Consider the following 22,227-nt stretch of genomic DNA (forward strand, 5'->3'; position numbering starts at 1 on the left):
GAGGATGACAGAGCAGGGAAAACCCTAGTTAGAAGTCAGAGGAGGAAGTCCGGCTCCCTCCCCTCATGGCATGAGCTAAATCAAGATCCTATCAGTTGTTTTCTAGCATCATCCCCACTATCACTGCCTCCCTGCTCTCCCTACACTGATCTCCAATAAAACACAGCACTTACTGAATCCACTCCTTCTCGGTGTCTTTGTTTCTGGGTGCAAACTGGAGTTTTGTCCATCCCCAATTTCTAGTCATCTCCATGTCCCCCCAGGGTCCTCCAGATGCTCTCTTTCTATCCCCATCTTTTGCAAAAGATCAAAGCCCAGGTGTCTGAGGGTAGGGCCTCATGGTCTCACCTGGGCCAGGTGGGAGAGCTGGCTCCACTGTCCTGGACTCTGAAAGGGGGAGGAGGGGCAGCAGGACTAACTGAGATGGCGCCTGTGGCAGGAGGGAAGGATGAGGTCCAACTGGGGAGTGAATGCCCTTTCTTTTATTTTATTTTTTAATTCTTATTTTATTTTATTTTTTTTTTTGCCCTTTCATTAAGAGACACAGAGGGTCAGAGAAAGTCATTTAGTCTGCATCTGTCTTTCTTCCCAGAAAGTCACGGTTCTTGGAAGTGAAGGAGGCACTGATCTCCTCCCTTACATGCATCACTTGGTTCATTGTGCCCCAAAGAATCACGGGCTTAGGGCATTTGCTGAACAAAGGGCAGACCTCTATAGAGGAAAAAAGAAAGGGAGAAGGGACAGGAATGGAGAAACTTGGAGCCAACAATCCTACCTGCAGCTGCATTTGATGCTTTTGTCCCCAAGTGATGACATGGCCTCTTCTTTTGATCACACTGCCCTCCCTCTAGTTTTCCCAGGAGCTCTGCATCCTTGTACAGGAGTTGGAGTGCGGTGATGAAGGCTCACTCTCAGAAAGTGCAGAAGGAAGTTAACAGAAGTTGGTAGGGGTGATGGGGTTTCTAGAAGGTGCAATCCTGGTGTCCACCCATGTCTTCCCATCACCAACCCACATGACCCTCTATCACGTCAACCTCCTCCCTCAATCCTTTCCCACCCTGGACTCTCAGTTTCTCCCAGTGCTGGGGCAGGCGATTCTGGTTCTGATTTCAGCACCTGTCTCTTCCACAAGCCCAAGTTCATTCTCTCTGTCCCTCTCTCTGGCTGCCTCCTTCTCTCTAAGTCACTTCTATTTGCACTCTTCTTAATTTTTTTGGTTACACCATGGCTTGACTGATCTTAGTTCCCCAACCAGAGATCGATTCCACACCCCTTGCATTGGAAGCACAGAGTCTTAACCACTGGACTGTTAGGGATTTTTAAACTCTGTGTCAGCACTCCCCTCCTCTGTTCCCCACCAGCTCGGCCGGAAAGGGGCTTTGTTTGGTTCACTGAGGAACTGCCAGCACCATGGACAGCGTCCAGACCAAGGTCAGCGCTCAGCAAACACTGAGTCAACACTATCTCTGACTCGTTTTTCTCTCTTCTTCCACTTTATTCCCGAGCAACAAGGCTGCAGGCAGACTCCCAGATGCTACCCATCCAGTAGCATCTGGACTGCTACCGTGCCCTTCCCAGAGCCTCACTGACATCTCCCCAACTAAGCCCTTCTCAGTCAGGAATGCCCTGTACATTCCATTCTTTAACCTTCATTAACAACTCTGAGGAAGGTGTTGTAAGTAAGATAAAGCCACTGAGGCTCAGAGAGATTAAGCAATTTACACAAGGTGACACAGCTAACATGTGACAGAGTCAGTGACTCAAACCAAATATTTCTCATTATCTGTCCAGGGAGTGTTCAGGTATAATATGCAATTAACAAAAACCCATCTAATTTTTGAGTACCTGCTATGTGCCAGATTCCGGATGAGGTGCTTTCACAATACTCTTCCAGCTAATCCCGAAAACAATTCCATTGGGTAGGCACTGCTGGGCCCATTATACAGGTGGAGATACTGATGCTCAGATAGGGAAGTGACCCAAGGCTGACAGGGTAACATAGAGCCGAGGGAGTGGACTTTGTCCACTACTCGGTGCTGATGGAGGGTCCTGGATAGCTGTGGTCAGCTTTGTTGGACCAGTCTTTGCTTTAAGGTTAGTTGTTGCTATTTAAAATAGTGGGATTGGTCAGTAATCTGTGATATAATAATGCCCTGAGGTTTGCTGTGAGAGCTGCTGCTCATGTACTGATTTGTATGCTTCTTGTTGTTCAGTTGTTGAATCGTGTCTGACTCTTTGCAACCCTATGGACTGCAGCACGCCAGGTTTCCCTGTCCTTCCCCATTTCCCAGAGTTCGCTCAAACTCACGTCCATTGAGTCGGTGAGGCCATCCAACCATCTCATCCTCTGTCATCCCCTTCTCCTCCTGTCTTCAATCTTTCCCAGCATCAGGGTCTTTTCCAATGAGTCAGTTCTTTGCATCAGGTGGCCAAAGTATTGAAGTTTCAGCTTCAGCATCAGTCCTTCCAGTGAGTATTCAGGGTTGATTTCCTTTAGGATTGACTGGTTTAATCTCCTTATAGTCTCAAGAGTCTTCTCCAGCACCACAGTTCAAAAGCATCAATTCTTCGGCACTCAGTCTTCTTTATGGTCCAACTCTTATATACGTACATGCCTACTAGAAAAACCATAGCTTTGACTATGTGGACTTTTGTCAGGAAAGTGATGTCTCCGCTTTTTAATATGCTGTCTAGGTTTGTCAGAGCTTTTCTTCCCTGAATTACAAGGCAGAGTCTTAACCACTGGACCACCAGGGAAGTTCCATTATGCTTCTATTACTGGTTAACTGGTGGAAGTGATGACTGGAGTAAAGTCATTTCTTCTGCCCCAGGAGGGGAAGGTCCCATAGTAGAGTGTGCTTGTCTGGAAGCCGGAAGATGAGGTTCCTCTTCCATGTGCCTGGACGACTCTCTCAGCTGTGTCAGTTTAGCTGATCAGTTGCCTCTGCAGACCTTGGTTTGCTCATCTGTAAAATGGGATGAAAGCAGATATCCAATCAACTTCACAAGGTTGTTATGAAGTTTAAGATAATAACAAAGTAGATTAAAGACTGAAAAATGGAGCAATTGTGAAGATTAGAATGCAGGATGTTGTCTCAGTTCAGGAGGTCCTGCTGGCATCACAGAGAAGGAAGTGTCTGTAGTTGACGTCACAGTTGACTGTTGAGTGTGGTGTGATGCTTCCCCCTGGGAATTACACCCAACAGAATTATCCCAAGATCAAGGAGGGAGAGTCAGCTTCTACTTGAACCATTTCATTCCTTGAGCTGTTCTCTTAGATGTTTTTCACTTACAGACTTTTGGGTTGTCATAATAATGGCATTGTTTTATCACATATATACCATGAACAAACTCTGTTACAGGGTCCTCTTACTTCTCACAACAATTCTAGGATGCACTTACTATGATTATTTCTATTTTACAGGAGAAGAAACTGAGGCTCAGGAAGGTTAGGTAACTTACCAAAGGTCACAGCCAGTGAGGGGGAAGCTTGGGTATAGTACCATTTGGAAACAGCAAGCAAAGGCGGGCAAATTGCACAGAGCAGGTGAAAGCGGGATTCTCCAGCTCCCACGGCTTAATCACCACCTGGAATCCTTCCTTTGACAAGTTCCTCTTCACCTATTCTCATGTCACCTGAAGACCAGCAGACAGGCTAGTGGTTTTATCTCTCCCTCAAGACCAAATGTCTCCTATGTTCCTCTCATTCCACTGGAAAGATGTCCCATATTGCTTATTTATACCTCTTTATTGCTTTCTTCCTACCTCCCTTCCTTCCTTTCCATTTTTTGGGGTACTTCCGGGATCTTAGTTCCCCGACCAGGGATTGAACCTGCGCCCTTGGCAGTGAAAGTGCTGAGTCCTAAGCACTGGACCCCCAGGGAACTCCCTCTACCTCTTTTTAGGTTGGCTTTCCCCCTTTGCTGTCAGGAAACTGGTGAACACATCCAGAAGACACTCTTATGAACCCAGATTGTCACACCTGAGAGTTAGCGCACCAGCTCTTGGGAAGACTGGCCACACGCCAGGGTTTCTAGTTGTGTCCACTCACAGAATATCCTGGTCAAGGAGGTCTGTACAGGGACTTCCCTGGTGGTCCCGTGGCTAAGACTCCGGGCTCCCAATGCAGAGGGCCTGGGTTTGATCCCTTATCAGGGAACTAGATCCCACATGCCACAACTAAGAGTTTGTATGCTGCAGCTAAAGATCCTGTTTGCCACAACCAAGACTGCAGATGCAGTGTGCTGCAACTAAGACAAGTTGCAGCCAAATAAATAAATATTAAAAAAAAAACACAATTCACTGTAACCTCTAAAAAAAAAAAAAGATTTCTCTGAGTGGAGGAGGGAGTGATGGAGAGTGAGTGTGAATGAGCCAAGGGGGAGATTTTGAAGATGGAGAAGCTTCAGTCATATGAAAAATGGGTGCAGAAAAGGGCTTCAGATTTGTGGGCTGCTGACTCCAGCTGGACAAGTCACCTGGAGAGGAAATGACTCCTCAGATGCCTCCTCGGGGCCTGGCACAGTGCATGTTTCATGCACAGGGAGGTGCTTTTGTTTAATTATTAAATTTGTTTCCTGTTTGTGCCCTTCTTTCTCACAGGGGGATCCTCATGGCCTCTGGCCTGGGTGGTTCCAGCCGTCTCCTGATCAGCCTCTTACACACAGGCCTCGCCTTCTCCAGCCCATCCTAAGTCAGCTGGAGCTGGGGAGAGCAGAGAACCGGGAGGTATGGTTTAAAAGGTAGAGGCTTTCAGACTTACAAGATGAAAAGAGTTATGGTGATGGATGGTGGTGACGGCTCCACGACAATGCAAATGTCTTTAATATTACTGAACTGTACACTTAAAATGGTGAAGATGGTGTATTTTATGTTATGTGCATTTTATAATAGTAAAGCTTTGAAAAAGTCAGCTCTAGTCAGGCCACTCCCCTGCTGAAGTATCAGCCAGCCACAGAGCCCAGCACGGAAGGTCATCACCACATGGCCAACTGCCCCTCTGACTTCCTCTGTCCCTCACCCTCATTCCTGGCCCTGCTCTCTGCCAGGGCAGACACTACTGGAGGAACTCAGAGAGGCTTTAGAACCGATGAATACATGTAAGCAAGCAAACACCTAGCTCCCTGCCCTGTGCACCCACCCAGAGCCCAGCCTTCAAGCCCCTGGCCCTTCTGTACCCGGACTCCTGTCATCCTCAGTGAAAATGAGGAAAGAAAAAAAAAGATTCCCAGGAGAAAAAGAGAGACAAACCATACCATGGTTTGAGTAGTATATTCATGGAGAAAGTGGTAGTGGAAGCTGAGCTTTGTAACCATAGGCACTTTTTGAACTTTTTCAAGGAGTATATACATACGATAACTAGGTTTACAGTGAAAACAAAGAAACCAAACCAACAAACAGGCCAACCCATCTGTAAATGACTCCTGGTTCAAGAAGTCTTTCCTGACCTCTCACTGAACTCTCCTGCCTTGTGCCTTTTTTGTGACGTTGAATCATTATGGTTATGACTGCTGTAACTAATGGGCCAGGTACTAAACTCTCCAAACCTCAGTTTCCTAATCTGTGTAAGGGGGATAGTCAGTTCCCATGTGACAGAATTGTTGAGATGACTCAAGCAAATAACTGCTTGTTAAATGCTGACCATAGCATCTGCCAGAATAAGAACTTAATAAATCTTTTGTTGCTTTTACAATTTTTTTAAAAAATTTATTTATTTACTTTTATTTTTTGGCTGTGCTGGGTCTTTGTTGCTGCACGTAGGCTTTCTAAATTTGCAGTGAGCATGGACTACTTTTCATTGCAGTGCTCAGGCTTCTCATTGCGGTGACTCTTGTTACAGAGCAGAGGCTCAGTAGTTGTGGCTCATGGGTTTAGTAGATCTCCACAGCATGTGGGATCTACCCAGAACAGGGATTAAACCTGTGTCCCCTGCATTGGTAGATGGATTCTTAACCACTGGACCACCAGGAAAGTCCTCTAATTCCAAACAACCTTCCAATGTTGGCATTATCAACACGATAAATGATGAAAATAAGGCTCAGAGAGGTTTGGTAACTGGCCTAAAGACACACAGCTAATAAAGAGCTTCCTTTACTAGTTAGACGGAAGTTCATCACCCATGAGTGAAAGTTGTGGAGAATTTGCACAGTGGATGAGAGACACCAGCCGGGGAAGGAATTGTAGAGGTGCTAAGGAAGTTTAGGAATAACTAAATCCAAACAAAGGAAACATGCCTGGCTGGAGACTATAACTCAGGAAGAAAAAATTGATTTCAGGGTACTGGACTCTATCTGAAAAAAAAAATGTGGCTGCAGAAAAGGATGAACTTCACAGGGTCCAGGAAAGGGAGACCCAGGGGATATGAATTGTGAGTTGGTTAATTGCTCCCTGTAGGGAGACAGGCTTGTTCTGGCCATTAGTATTCTTTCTGTTGTAACCTACTGTTAATCACACCAAATGGCTATGATGTCAAGTGTATAATAGCACTGAACTAACATTCATGCTCTACGTATCAAAAGATGGGTGGAGAGAACTTCTTATGTCAGTTTGATGAAGAATTCATGATTACACTAGAATCTCTCGATGAGTTAAGCTGGACCAACAGCAGAGGCACATGGATTGCGTTATTCTGAGCGACTCTGCCTAAACATGGTACCACCAGCCATCACAGGGACACTGGAAGAAATGAATAAATCCTGTGAAACTTGTATCCATGATAAAGATGTGGCTGGGATTTTGTTCACTTTATCCCACCACTTATCCCAGGAAAAGGAATAGCTGTGCATCTCCTGAGAGATTCTGGTCTCTTTTTAGTTTACAGATGTTGGGTGCCAGGTAATGACTGCGTTTTCCTCTTTGAACTGGCTGCTAGAGAGCTCAGTTACAAATTCATAGTTTTCCTTCCAGCATGATGTTTATATTAACCTTACTCTTGGTTTTATCCCATTTTTCTATCTCTTCATTTCCCTGGTTGTAATTTTTATTGTTTAAGCTATTTTAGATTATGTTTAAAACAAGGCCCTCCTCCAAGGGAAATCTTCCTGATCCAGGGATCGAACCTTCATCTACTGCAGCTCCTGCATTGCAGGCAGATTCTTTACTGTTGAGCTACTGGGGAAGCTCTGTTTAAAACAAGGCTGGTATAAGTGAATACCATGTTTATTCCAGGACTGGGATTTACTGTAACCTGGATGAAATGTTTCCAAAGAACCCACCTGTCTTGACTCTGATTTCTTGGTCACCAAGCAATATTCTGATTGGCAGTCATCTTTCCCCTTCTAGGAATCTTACTACTAGGAGGTCCGCATGCTGGATAGTGGGCAAAAATATTCCATCTCAGGGGCTAAATGGCTTCTAAACCAGAGATTCAGCAATATCTTGCGTGTGTCCCAGTTTCTCTTTGGGTGTGGAGATTGTTCTAGAGCTCAAAAGGGAGCTTCCTGGGCAAAAGCACAGTACAACCAGTTCTCTTACTTCATTTTGTATAAGGTGAACCCCTCTGTGATGCTTTCCAGGGGAAGACAGAGGAAGGAACCAGAATTAAGGAGAGACGGAAAGTACTAGGCAGCTTACTGTGTGAACACATTCATTTTGGTACTAGTAGCTGCTGACCTGGGGCAGGTTAGAGCAGCTAAGTCTTTATTTATAAAATGGAGATAATAAAATCGCCTCCCAATTTGCAGCTTCCCAGGTGGCATTAGTGGTAAAGAATCAGCCTGCCATTTGCAGGAGACGCAAGAGACACAGGTTAGATCCCTGAGTTGGGAAGATCCCCTGGAGGAGGAAATGGCTACCGACTCCAGTATTCTTGCCCGGGAAAATCCCATGGATAGAGGAGCCTGGTGGGTTACCGTTCATGGGGTTGCAAAGAGTCGGACACGACTGAGCACCTGAGCACCCAACTTGTATAGATTAAATAAGACGACTAATGTAAATAACTTAGCATAGCTGCTACAACTATTGCCATTTTTATCGCTGCCAAAACTATAACCATCAATGATGCTCACTACAATTCTACGAGGTAGGTAGAGTGAAGCGAAAGTCGAACTCTTTGTGACCCCATAGACAGTCCATGGAATTCTCTAGGCCAATATCCCAACTCAGGGATCGAACCCAGGTCTCCCTCATTGCAGGCGGATTCTTACGAGGTAGGGTAAGATGACTCGTATTTTGAAGACGGGACGGGGTAATGCGCGTTCCTGTCACTCCGCAGGCTGCCACTAGAGGGCAGGCTGCGGTAAGGCGTGCTGGAAGGAGCAAGGCCTATGGTTAGCTCTGTAAGCCGAAACAAGCGGCAACAATGGGGAATAGAAGCAAACAATCAGCTCTTATTGAATAAGTGTGAGCCCCGGGGTTTTAAAAGTACTAGCCAGGGCTCTGTCTCTTTCTCTTCGTCCCTCTGCTCCTGAGGTCTGTCTGTCTCAAGGTCTCAGGTGGTCTTTGCTTCTTTTCCGATCACTCAGCTCACAGTGACACCTAAGTCCACCCCCACTCATTCATTCTTCTCTCCATACTCTCTGGGACTTAAGGACTGGGTCTCTTTTACCCTCAGATTTCTTTCACTCCAATAAATAAATGAGAGACAGGATACCAAATCCCCACTCTGGGGCAACTCAGGTTTCTCCTGTAGGCAGAGTGACAGCAAATAACATGCATCATTCGGTCCTGCAGAGCCTTAGATCCACAAACTCACTTGATTCCACCACCATAACTCTGGTGATGACCCCCGTCTAGAGCCTCATCCCATCCTGCCTTCCACCCACATGCTCCAAGCCCAATAGGCAGTCCCTACGCAGAAGCTTCTGGTAATAGGGCGAGTGTGGGGAAGGCCTCAAGCCATTCCGGGTGCAAGACAGGCCACATGGAGTTTCAGGGAGTTACTGCTAGTGTATTCGAAGCACAGTTCTTTTTTTTTTTTTTTTTTTTTTTTTTTTTTTTTTTCTGTGTGATCCCTAAGAATGTTTTCTTTTTTTTTTTTTTTTTTTTTATAAATTTATTTATTTTACTTGGGGGCTAATTACTTTACAATATTGTAATAGTTTTTGCCATACATTGACAAGAATCAGCCATGGGTTTACATGTGTTCCCCTTCCCGAACCCCCCACCCACCTCCCTCCCCCTCCCATCCCTCTGGATCATCCCACTGCCCCGGCCCCGAGCCCTTGTCACATGCATCGAACATGGAATGGTCGAAGCACAGTTCTAAAGGCACCAATAGTTGCTCTTTCAGTCCTGGATTCTACTGGTAGAAATTTCTGTGAATGCATGCTGTTTCACTTCTAAATGTCTCAGGCAACAGAAGGCATGACAGATTCTTTGGACCCACTGAGGAAGCCCCGGGCTGTTCATTTAGCAAGAGGACATTTCAAGAGGGGACTTCGGCTCAAGTGGATTCTGGCCAGTTTGGTCCCCAGCCTCCTAACACTAGAGCCCAGTGAGGATCCAGTACAGAATGTTTGGTTCTGTGAGCAGCACAAAGGGCCTTTTTCTGTTTCCAAGAGGAACAGATATTCCTGTGTGTGGTTTGCAAAGATCACATACAGCACAAAGGCCACTAGGTGCTGCAAAAGGAAGACACCGGGCCTCATGAGGAAGGTAAACTCTTTTACTGTTAAACCAGGTACAAACCCCGGGGTGACTGGCTGTATTACTGGCTTATGTGCTAGTACAGAAAAGTAAACTGCTCTATTCTCTAAATACAATTCTAGATGCAGTAACAATTGCTCTTTCAGTCCTGGACTCTATTGGTAAAACTTTCTGTGAACACACACTATTTCACTTCTAAATGTTTCAGGCGACAGAAGGCATCACAGCCTCTCTATTTGCAGAATCTAGAACCCTGAGTGTTGCTCTGAGATGTCACACACCCTCCAGAATCCCCTTCAATTTCTGAGTGTGAAGCAAACGTAATTAGACATGAAGTTGTACAAATAAAAATGTTCACGATAAATAAGGCTTTCCTTGAGGTTGGCTCTATTATTTGGGCAAATAAAAACTATGTTATTTCCAGAAAAATGAAACCAGATATATCCATCAGCCATGTTTCTGCTGAAAGGCAGAAATCTGACTTAGGCTTGTCAAAGGGTGAGTCATTGTCTTACTGAACAAACTAAAGAAAAGCCAGGGAGCAAGTGAATCTCGGGTACAACTAGAACTAGAGGCTTAAATGCAACTAAGACGTCTCACCTCTTGTTTCCTCTTGTCTTCCACAGGGGAGCTTCATGGCTCCTCCCCGGGAGAATGAGGGCTCTATCCTGGTTAGATTAAAGCTACCAATGTCTACCAAGCTTCCAATGTCTACCACATTGATACAAAGTGGGAAAAGCTATTTTCCTAAAACACAATCTTTATCATTCTCTACTTATATCTTTTCTCGCTTTAGTTGCTAAATCGTGTCTGACTCTTGTGACCTCATGGACTATAGCCCACCAGACTCCTCTGTCCATGGGATTCTCCAGGCAAGTGGGTTGCCATTTCCTTCTCCAGGGGATCTTCCCGACTCAGGGATCGAAGCTGGGTCTCTTGCACTACAGGCAGATTCTTTACTGACTGAGCTACGAAGGAAGCCCTTATTTCTTGGGATCCATATATTGGAACCTTGGGCAAATAGGCCCTAAATTTTCCTTCCAACAGTAGGACTCTATTCCTAATCTCCTGTTGCTTCAATTGCCTGGAAAACCAAGAAGGTATTAACCTTGAGTTGTACAGGTTCCCTTTCTTTTAGTTTCTTCTCTTCATTCTCAGCACCTGACTCTCTCCTTCGTCTACTACACCCGCTGGCTCACTCTGCAAATCATCCTCTCAGCCTGCAGATCACCTGCTGTGCCCGGATGCAGGCTCTTGATGCCATCAGCGAATCTGAGAAGCCATGATAATCCTCAGAGCCAAGGAACGCTTTTCTGCAGGATTCCAGATCCATGAATTAGAGAGTAGAGGCTTTTCCCTTCTCTTCCAGGAGGTGACGCCAGAGGACAGGTTTTGGCTTCTCTCCCTTGCGTTCCTGGCCTGTGCGAGTTGGCACTTTCCACCCTTACGCTTCACTCAGTCCAGGTCAAGGGTGTGGCCCCTCACTGTTTCTTGTGCCTCCAAAGTCTTTGGTTCCTTGTTGAAGCCAGTGCCGCTGGCATCGCTGCCTAGTAAACAAAGATAGTAGATCCTTCGCTTGTGTCTGGGATCCTCTGACCCATAGGGGGAACGGGTGAATGGAGGCGGCTGTGATGGTGCAGGCACTTCTGCCATCTCCTGTGTTGTCAGGTTCTCCTCGTCTGCTGTGAGTTGGGGGTGGAGAGGCCGAAGTCTTGGGCATCTCAGTGGCTAGTGGGTTGGGGTCCTAGGCTGCCTCATTACCTGGGGCTCTGGGCACCGCTGAGGCTGGAAGGCTGGATTCCCGGGTCCCCTTGCTGCTACTGCTGGGGGTTCTGGGGCTTCCGGCTCTTTGGCCGCAGCTAGAGAACAGGATCGCGGGCTCCGCCTCTGCCCTTTCCTCGGTTCCGCCTCCTCTCTGTGTTCCTGGCAACCCACCTTTACGCACATTGTGTGGGATTCTCCGCATCCTGAGGTGTTGGGCAGAGGCACCTCTGTTTTGTTGTGCATGTTTACTGGTTGTGGATGGAAGGGGAGAGACAAAGGCAGCTTTTCACTCCTCCTTCTCCTCAGGTCCCAGTTTTATGTCCAGAATCTACTGGTCCTGTTTAGCTGGAGGCCTGGCTCAGCTGGAGCCTGAGGGGCCCTGGGGAGCCTCCTTGACCTGTGACCCCCAAAGTCCTAGGTCAACCTCAAGGCCAGAAATTAGATTTGAGTCCAGGACTGCAGGGCCTTTAATGTCAAGTTGGGCGGTAATCCACACACTGGAGATATCTGGCTGCCTTTTCTTTTTATTGTACATCTTCCTGCTGCTGCCCAAGTGCTGGAACTTTCTCTCTCTAAAGTGGAGGCACTCAGACCTCAGTGGCCTCACCCTGCACTCTCCAGATGCCAGTTCCCGAGTCAGCTCACTCTCACACCTTCTGAGAGGCTGTTCTCACCTCCATCTCCCTCCTCAGGCCTCTTCACTGCCTCCCCACTCCCTGTTGTTAATGGTGAGCTTCTTAACTCAGAAAAGAAAAAAGGACTCAGGTGAGAAGTCCATCCTCCTCCTCCCGCACTCCTACCCCTGCATCTGCATCCTCACCTTCCACAGTGATGATGGACGGTGCCCCTCAGCCGCCCCTCAGCATGGGCACAGGATCTGGCTCCATCCTCCCCGTGTCATCAGTTTCCCACACTCTACTGGCCCCTTCAGTCCTGCCTACAAACGTGCTGCAATTCCTTCCATTAACAAAAAAAAAGTCCAACAAAACTAAATAAATATAACAAAGTCTTCCCATAAACATCCACCACTCTATGTCTGGTTTCCTTCCAACTACTGCTCCATATCTAGGACTCCCCTTGCAGAAACAGTTCTCTCACCCACTGGATTGTCTTTTTATTTTTATCTAATGAATATATACACATAGTTTTCAACAGTAAAACTCTTCTGTAAGACTTGATGTCCCTCATCTTCCATGTCACCCTATCTCTTGAATCTCAGAGACAGCTGTTTTAGTTCTTTTGGCTGATTCTCTGATTGTCATATCAATGCCTCTAAATAGCATGCCCCTTACCATACTCCTTCTCTGTTTTTCAGTTTTTTGTATCATTTTTCATTCTGGTTCTCCTTTCACAGACCCCTCTCCTTCAGATATAATTATAATTTTATTTTCCCTGAAATAAATAGTATCTTAGCTTTGTTGTACTTATTTTAACTCATTCCCACCTCTCCCCAGAGTCTTGTCTTTGTGAATATCTGTGAGCACATTTGATGTTCTACCAACTTCATCTCTTTGCACAGACTCTCCTGCAACCCTCAGCGCTGCCCCATGGGGACAGGTTCCCTGCACACCTGTGGCAGGGCTGACATGCCGGATCTCCTCATCTCATCCTGGGCAGCCCTCTGCCTCTGGGTTCTGCTCCCCTGTTATCCATTTATGTTTATCCAGTTAAGGAAAACAACACCAAAAGCTCAATGTAATATAGACAAGGATTATCTTTAGCGATGGGCAGGTTTGAACAATTATAACCTTAAGGTGATAAACTTCCTTCGTAGCTCAGTGGGTAAAGAATCTGCCTGCAAGGCAGGAGACCTGGATTCAATTCCTGGATTGGGAAGATTCCCTGGAGGAGGAAATGGCAACCCACTCCAGTATTCCTCCCTGGAGAATCCCATGGACAGAGGAGCCTGGCAGGCTACAGTCCATGGGGTAGCAAGAGTCGGACACGACTTAGCGGCTAAACCGTGACAACTTAATGTCTGAACGTGCTAGTCGTTAAAATACATATTAATGAAATTTTCTGTGCATGCTGTATTTTAAGACCCTAAGAATTTCTATGTGAAGATTGTATTTTAATACGTGTCAGCCTATGAGTCACACAGTAGCCTTTAGGGGGAAGAGACTGAAAATTAAGAACACTCTAGATATGCACTATCCAATGTGCTAGCTACTAGCCACATATGGCTATTTAAATTAAATAAAATTAAAATAAACACAGACTTACAGATACAGAGAACAGATCTGTAGTTGCCAATGGGGGGGCACTGGGGGAGGAGTGGACTGGGTGTTTGGAGTTAGTAGATGCAAATTATTACCTATAGAATAAATAAAGAACCAGGTCCTACTGTATGGCACAGGGAGCTATATTCAATAGCCTGGGATTAAGCCATAATGGAAAAGAGTATAAAAAAGTATATATATGTAAACTGAGTCACTTTGCTGAACAGCAGAAATTGATACAACACTGTTAATCAACTAATGCTAATGCTAATGCTAAGTCACTTTAGTTGTGTCCGACTCTGTGCGACCCCATAGACGGCAGCCCACCAGGCTCCCCCGTCCCTGGGATTCTCCAGGCAAGAGTACTGGAGTGGGTTGCCATTTCCTTCTCCAATGCATGAAAGTGAAAAGTGAAAGTGAAATCGCTCAGCCGTGTCTGACTCTTAGCGACCCCATGGACTGCAGCCTACCCAGCTCCTCCATCCATGGGATTTTCCAGGCAAGAGTACTGGAGTGGGGTGCCATTGTCTTCTCCGACTATAATTCAATAAAATAGATAAAATATTTAAAAACTAAACAAAATTAAAGTGCTCAGCATAATGGCCACTTTTGAGGTGCTAAATAGCCATGTGTAGCTAGTGGCTACCTGCCTGGACAGCACAGATATAGAACAATTCCTTCATCACAGAACGTTTTGTTAGACCAGACTGCTCATCATGATTTGTGGCCCTCAAGTCAGATACATTAGACACGTGGGAGATGAAAGGGCTAATATTATTTCTCTTAGACACTATGTCAGATTTCTGTATGGGATATGAACACATATTAAGCTGGTGTGTAACAAAACCAAACTAGGTTATGAGTAGGTCTGGAGCCTTCAAGTACAAACTCTTCCCAGGTCCAAAGGAAACACCTGTCCTTCCACCTCCCTTCCCAGACTGAGGACACTCTCTGGCATTGATTATTAGGGGCTGAGTTCTCTCTGAGGATAGGGCAGGGCCCTCAGCTAACTTTGGGGAGTCAGTGAGTCCAGCTCAGGAGGAAGGAGTCTTTGAAATGAAGAGGAGGCAAAGGCAGGGATCAGTTGTGAGACCCCCTGGTTTATTCAGAACAGCAGTTCTCAGTGTGTAGTCTGTGGAACCCTTGATGTCAGTGAGACCTTTTCATGAGATCCCTGAAGTGAAAACTACTTTTATACCATACTAAGATATTATTTGACTTTTCACTATGTTGAAATTTGCTTTGAAGTATAAGTAACAATAATAGCGACTATGGCAGGATACAAAATTAATGCACAGAAATCTCTTGCTTTGCTATATACTAACAACAAAAGATCAGGAAGAGAGATTAAGGAAACAATCACATTTACCTCTGTAATAAAAAGAATAACATATCTAGGAATAAACCTACCTAAAGAGGCAAAAGACCTGTACTCAGAAAACTATAAGACACTGATGAGAGAAATCAAAGATAACACAGATGGAGAGATATACCATGCTCTTTGATTGGAAGAATCAATATTGTGAAAATAAATATACTACACAAAGCAATTTGCAGACTCAGTGCAATCCCTATCAAATTACCAATGACATTTTTCACAGAATTAAAACAAAAAAATTGTACAATTTGTATGGAAACATGAAAGACTCCAAATAGCCAAAGCAATCTTGGGAAAGAAAAATGGAGTTGGAGGACTCAGGCTCCCTGACCTCAGACTATACTGCAAAGCTACAGTAATCAAAACAGTATGGTACTGGCACAAAAATAGAAATATAGATCAATGGAAATGGATAGAAAACCCAGAGATACACCAACACACCTATAGTCACCTAATTTATAACAAAGGGACAAGAATATACAATGGAGAAAAGATAGTCTTTTCAGTAAGTGGTACTGGGAAACCTGGACAGCTGCATGTAAAAGAATGAAATTAGAACACTCCCCAACACCATACACAAAAATAAACTGAAACTGGAGTAAAGACCTAAATGTAAGGCCAGACACTATAAAACTCTTAGGGAAAACACAAGCAGAAAATACTCTTTTTTTTTTCTTAATATATTATATATTTTCTTGAAGTATAGTTGACTTACAATGTTTCAGGTGCACAGCAAGATGATTCAGTTATATAAATACACATATATCATTTTTCAGACACTTTTCTGTTATAAGTTATTACAAGATATTGACTATAGAACACTCTTTGACATAAATTATCAGCAAGGTCTTTTTTGATCTATCTCCAGTAGTAATGAAAATAAAGGCAAAAATAAACAAATGGGACCTAATGAAACTTAAAAGCTTTCGCCCAGCAAAAGAAACTAAACAAGATGAAAAGATAACCCTCAGAATGGGATAACATGTTTGCAAATGAAGCAACTGATTAAGGATTAATCTCCAAAACATACAAACAGCTCATGTACCTCAATATAAAAAAACAAACAACCCAAACTTTTTGTTAAAAGTGGAGAGAAGACCTAAATAGACATTTCTCCGAAGAAGACAAACAGATGGGCAACAAACACATGAAAAGATGCTCAACATCACTAATTGTTAGAGAAATTAAATAAAAACTACAATGAAGTATCACCTCACACTGATCAAAATGATCATCAAAAAATCTATGAACAATAAATGCTGGAGAGGGTGTGGAGAAAAGGAACTCTCCTACACTTTCGCTGGGGATGTAAATTGATACAGCCACAGTGGACAACAGTATGGAGATTCCTTAAAAAATTAAAAATAGAGTTATCATGTGCATACTAAGTCGTTTCAGTTGTGTACGACTCTTTGCAACCCTATGGACTGTAGCCCACCAGGCTCCTCTTGTCCGTGGCGATTCTCCAGGCAAGAATACTGGAGTGGGTTGCCATCCCCTCCTCCAGGGGATCTTTCTGACCCAGGGATCAAACCTGTGTCTCTTACACATCCTGCATTGGAAGGCAGTTGTTTTTTTTTTTTTTAACCACTAGTGCCACCTGGGAAGCCCAGGACATATATTAAGTTAACCTCAAAAATGCATTCCAATATACATTGGGTGCAGAAAATTACTGTTTGATTCCACTTATATAAGGTACCTAGAATAGTCAAATTCATAGAGTTAGAAAGTACATTGGTAAATGCCAGGGGCTAGGGGGTGGAAAGGTGGAGAAGACAAATGGGGAGTTACTGTTTAATGGGGACAGAGCTTCAGTTTAGGAAGGTGAAAAATTCAGGAGATGGATAATGGTGAGAGTAGCACAACAATGTGAATGTACCTAGTGTCCCTGAACTGTACAGTTAAATATGGTTATAACGGTATATTTTACATTATGTGACTTCCACCATAATAAAAAAACACTTTAAAAAGTGGAGACTAAGCTAGCAAACTGACATAGTAATTATTTTCACCCCCACCTACATGCAGAAAAAAAAAGCAGGTTTGCTTTAATAACTCTTGGTTGACACATGAACAATTCTTATCTTTCCTTAATAAACCACAATGGTAAAAATATGAAAAATAATATATATGTATAAATGAAATCTATATCTATTTTACATATGGTAATGTAAGTTTCCATGTTACTCTTTCCATACATCTCACCCTCTCCTCCCCTCTCCCCATGTTCATAAGTCTATTCTCTATGTCTGTTTCTCCACTGCTGCCCTATAAATAAATTCTTCAGTACCATTTTTCTAGATCCCATAAACATTGCATTAGAATGTGATATTTATCTTTCTCTTTATGACTTATTTCACTCTGTTAAATTCCCCTTTTTAACACTAATCAGAATCATGTATCTAATGTAGGGGAAGGAACCCAGATATCTGGTACCCAAAACACAGGTGCAAAAATTTTCTTTCATCTTAAAGTTTATTCCTCAATAGTTCCTAGGGAATGAACACAGAAGCCACTATTGAGACTTGCTCTCGACTTGATGCAGCATAAAATTTTTTCATTTCTTCAAAAACAAATACAGGAATGTCCTTTGTTGCAGTCAAACTATGTGTCTTCTGCGTTAGCAAGCAAATGCATTTAGAAGGTTTGAGGTGTGCCAGGTCCAAAATTGAAATCTGAGAGACAGTGCTAGAACTTAATCAAGGCAGGATTTTTAGAGACTACTAAGTGAAAGTGAAGCATATAAAAATTCAGTTCTTTCTATTATTTTCAACTGGTAATTGATGGCAACATTCCCTGGTAAGGATGGGCAAGTGGTGTTATCTCCAGGTCCAAAATATCCCAGCTACTTAAAGTAGGGCCCCCAAGAGGAGAAGGACACAGAGTTCTATGGTTTCTGGAATTCTTTTTTGCCTTTTTTTTTTTTTTTTAAAGAAATAGTAGTATCCATTGCACACCACTGGCTGAAGGGGTTTTCATCCAAATGAGAAACTCTACCCCTTATGTCTAGTGGGACAGGCACTAGGTTCCCACAAGCAGCAACTCCCATGTCCTTCAGTGTGTGGTCTCTGACCCTGGTGTGAAGAATAAGTTGGCACAGAGCCCTGACCACTGACATCCAGGCTAGATGGTGTTTCATGGTCTGCAATTGTGTGTCAACCCTTTCAGGCTGGGGGCACTGGTCTGGTGACTACACCTCCTGTGAGAAGTCACACTCACCTCAAAAGCCTCATGAATAGCTTTTCAGAAATAATGGAAGTTATAGTCTATTAAACTTTTTCATTCAAAACTTTCTTCCCTATGGATGCAAACCAGTGCCAAAAATTTAGTCACCTCCTTTAAATACAGGCCGTTGTGTTATTCAGCTTGATGATGGCCATGGACTCTTTGTGGTAAGCACTTCCACTTCCATCTCCCTTTAACCCATATATACAAGACACATAAATTACAATATCAATCATGTCACAGCAAAGTTCCTACGACTGCATATCCACAGGAGAACTGTCTGTTTTAATGTAGATTTTGCTGACAACGTCAAAGAGAAAAGATTTTTCAATACCTGAATTTGATATAAAGATATTTAATAGGTTTTTCAAGGTCGGTAGCCGTGGGATAAGTTTTTGCAGCACCTTACGAAAGGCTGCAAATATTGAACGGTCATAGATACTAGTAAAATAAAAGCTAAGATGGAGTTTTTCTAGCCCAGCATCTGTAAGGTCATGATTGGCCCTTTGATGAATGTCCCTCTGTGTTTCTATTTTGTAATCATCAGACAGACCATCAACTTTGTGAATAAAAACCTCAAAATTCATGTCTAGGTTAACTTTGTAGGCTTTAGAAACAGTAATGTGAAGTCTTGTTAAAGTCTCCATGTAGTCATCCTGTGCATCAATGACATATAACAATGCTCCTGTCCCCCTGAAGATCATCTCAAACCAAAAGTTGTGTCAAAAAAGTCCATTTGCCCAGGAAAACCCCATATTTGGAAATTCACAAAGGAGCTATTAGAAATGTCATCTTTGTAAGTCTTGTTGGTCCTTTCCAAAAAGAGGGTCTCGTTGGGTGACATTTTATGAAAAACATCACCTTCTGGATGCAGGACTTGCCCATTGCTCCGGAGCAGAATCGTTGACTTGGAGCTGTCAGCACCCCACTCGGGCCACAACCTCCGCAGGCCCCCACCCCAACTCCGCTGCCCACGGCTGCTGCCTCCCCTTCCCCCTGCTTCACACCGTAGTCAAGTCCTTTGGGAACGAATCCGCCGCGAGGTACTTGCCGCAAGGGGTGTCTCCTCCACCCAGAACTGCAGGGACATGGTGCTGGAGCTGCAGCGGCCCGTGCCCTGACAGGCCAAGCCAGACCGCTGCATCCCCAGTCCACCACTGCCTGTAGGCAGATCCACTACCATCTGAGCCAATATAAATTTAGATGAAATCATACAGATATGTTGAGTGATAATTTTCTAAAATGTTTTATTAGTAGCATAAACAGAAAAGTGCCATAAATTGCTTTGCTTGGATAGACTAACTTCTCCCCAGCAGACCACAGAGCTGGGATGTAGACAAGTGAACCCAGGGTGTTCCCACCCTCCCCCTGCAGTTCCCCTGAGGCAGAGATCTCTCTAGTCTCCCCACTGGACCCAGGGCCTGACTCAGGGGCTCAATCAACACTCCCTGAAACACTACACTTGGGAAGTGGCCTCTTGTGTCCTAGTCAAGACAGTGACTTCCTCTAGTAGGCACCCCCAAACACTGAATCTTACAGAACTTTTGATTTGCTCTAAAAGCAGGACTGTGAAGGTGGCAAGTTGAAACGTTGGCTTCTTTTGCTGACAAAACCTTGGAGCCGGCAGCACTTGTGCTATTTACCAGAAGGCCACCAGAGGACAGAGTATGGCTGCTTACGACAAACACTCAGCCCCGCCCCCACGCCCCCCATTCAAAAATTAATTGGAACATGTTTGAACTTGGAGGATTTCTTTAAGGTGCATTGATTTGCTTTTCTTCTTTCATCTCACTTGGAAGCTAATGAAAGTCCACTACAAGTAACAAATATAAGTTGTCATAAGTTGTCCCTGACTTAAGTCGTCCCTGTGACACATGGATGGTAAAATTATGTGTCCAGTTCTCAATCTGTATCTAGCCTCTGTCCATCCTCTCTCTCTCTATCCATCCATAAACATCTATCTGTGTAAAACAGCTTTTAACAATCTATGTAATGTACTAGAGATGCTTTTCAATCACGTTACCACAGATTTGTGACATGAGTCTTCGTGTACCAAGTGTTCTGCTCAGAAGACAGTGGGAATGTCCCTGACACCATGTGAAGGTGGGCAGTAGGTCTCAGTGGGAGCCATCCAAAGTGGAAGATCCGCTCAGTGTAGTCAAGGTCAAGTCCATACTCTCTCCTGTCCCCAAAGCATTGAGTCTGCCTTCCTGGGGGAACTTTGCTAAAATCTTTCATATTCTAAGAAACATCAGGGTGCAAATAATGAGCAATATTTACAATAACTGTGGGAGAGAGATAAAGTGATGGCTTTAATTACCTGCTACTATGTCAACAACAACCTTCACTGTATTCCATTACAACCGCTACTCAGCCATGTGAGAGCAGAGTCTACACCCCGGTTTCGAGCGTATTACAGACTCTCAGCCCGAAGCATGAGCCAAACTGGACAAAGCATGAGCCAATACTGCTGAATGAATACATTTGGGATCAGGACCTGACAGATTTGAGAATGCATTTGAAATCGGAACTCTTCTGGAGCCGTCCTGACAGGAAGTAATCAAAAATTGGCTGTTACCTCGCCTGCCAGGCCCTGGACACTGACAACCTTCCCATATCACCCCTCAGCCAGGACCCCCTGATCACAGGTATTTCCCACATGAAATCTCACTATGAGCTCTAACTTCTTGGGCTCACTTTGGCCTCCTTGATTGTCCTACTGTGTGTTCACCACTCTAGGGATCCAGGGACACCTCTGATTACCTTGGGGAACTAATATCAGATCCTATGGTTCCAAATAAGAAAAGGAGTACGTCAAGGATGTGTATTGCCACCCTGCTTATTTAACTTATATGCAGAGTACATCATGAGAAACCTGGGCTGGAAGAAGCACAAGCTGGAATCAAGATGCTGAGAGAAATATCAATAACCTCAGATATGCAGATGACACTACCGTTATGGCAGAAAGTAAAGAACTAAAGAGCCTCTTGATGAAAGTGAAAGAGGAAAGTGAAAAAGTTGGCTTAAAGCTCAACATTCAGAAAACTAATATCATGGCATCCGGTCCCATCACTTCATGGCAAATAGATGGGGAAACAGTGGAAACAGTGGCTGACTTCGTTTTTCTGGGCTCCAAAATCACTGCAGATGGTGATTGCAGCCATGAAATTAAAAGACGCTTACTCCTTGGAAGGAAAGTTACGACCAACCTAGACAGTATATTAAAAAGCAGAGACAAAGCAGAGACATTACTTTGTCAACAAAGGTCAATCTAGTCAAGGCTATGGTTTTTCCAGTAGTCATGTATGGATGTGAGAGTTGGACTATAAAGAAAGCTGAGTGCTGAAGAATTTATGCTTTTGAACTGTGGTGTTGGAGAAGACTCCTGAGAATCCCTTGGACTGCAAGAAGATCCAATCAGTCCATCCTAAAGGAGATTAGTCCTGGGTGTTCATCGGAAGGACTGATGTTGAAGCTGAAACTCCAATACTTTGGCCACCTGATGCGAAGAGCTGACTCGTTTGAAAAGACCCTGATGCTGGGAAAGATTGAGGGCAGGAGGAGAAGGGGATGACAGAGGATGAGATGGTTGGATGGCATCACCGACTCAATGGATATGGGTTTGGGTGGACTCCGGGAGTTGGTGATAGACAGGGAGGCCTGGCGTGCTGTGGTTCATGGGGTCACAAAGAGTCGGACATGACTGAGTGAAAGAACTGAACTGATGCAGCTAAAGTTTAATGATGAGACTTAATTGACAAGGCAAGAATTATATGGACAAATAAAACTCTACATGACTTAACTTGATGGTGTTGTTTTCCTGGAGCAATGAATGGTAAATTTGATGGCATAAAACAGATTATGTTTTTTTCTTTGAGGTGAGTGTGCTTGGTGAACATTAGCTTTACTCTGATGATGCTGTAAAAGATCTGATACACTGCAAGAGGAACAGAAGTAAGTATATCATGTTATAACAGGGCATAGAATGGTATGTTAATTCTACAATCTGCTATTATCCACTTGTGTTAGAGTAACTTAAGAAAACCTGGTGTGAAT

At 44.1% G+C, this 22,227-nt stretch overlaps 1 pseudogene; it reads right to left on the minus strand.

Moving 5' to 3' along the window:
- Window positions 1-18,081: 18,081 nt before the first annotated feature.
- On the minus strand, window positions 18,082-19,261 carry LOC145519031 (ras-related GTP-binding protein C pseudogene; annotated as a pseudogene).
- Between the last annotated feature and the right edge of the window lie 2,966 nt (window positions 19,262-22,227).

Source organism: Giraffa tippelskirchi, chromosome 8 (genome assembly GCF_054371585.1).
Source record: "Giraffa tippelskirchi isolate mGirTip1 chromosome 8, T2T-mGirTip1v1.2.pri, whole genome shotgun sequence".
NCBI classification, from domain to species: domain Eukaryota; kingdom Metazoa; phylum Chordata; class Mammalia; order Artiodactyla; family Giraffidae; genus Giraffa; species Giraffa tippelskirchi.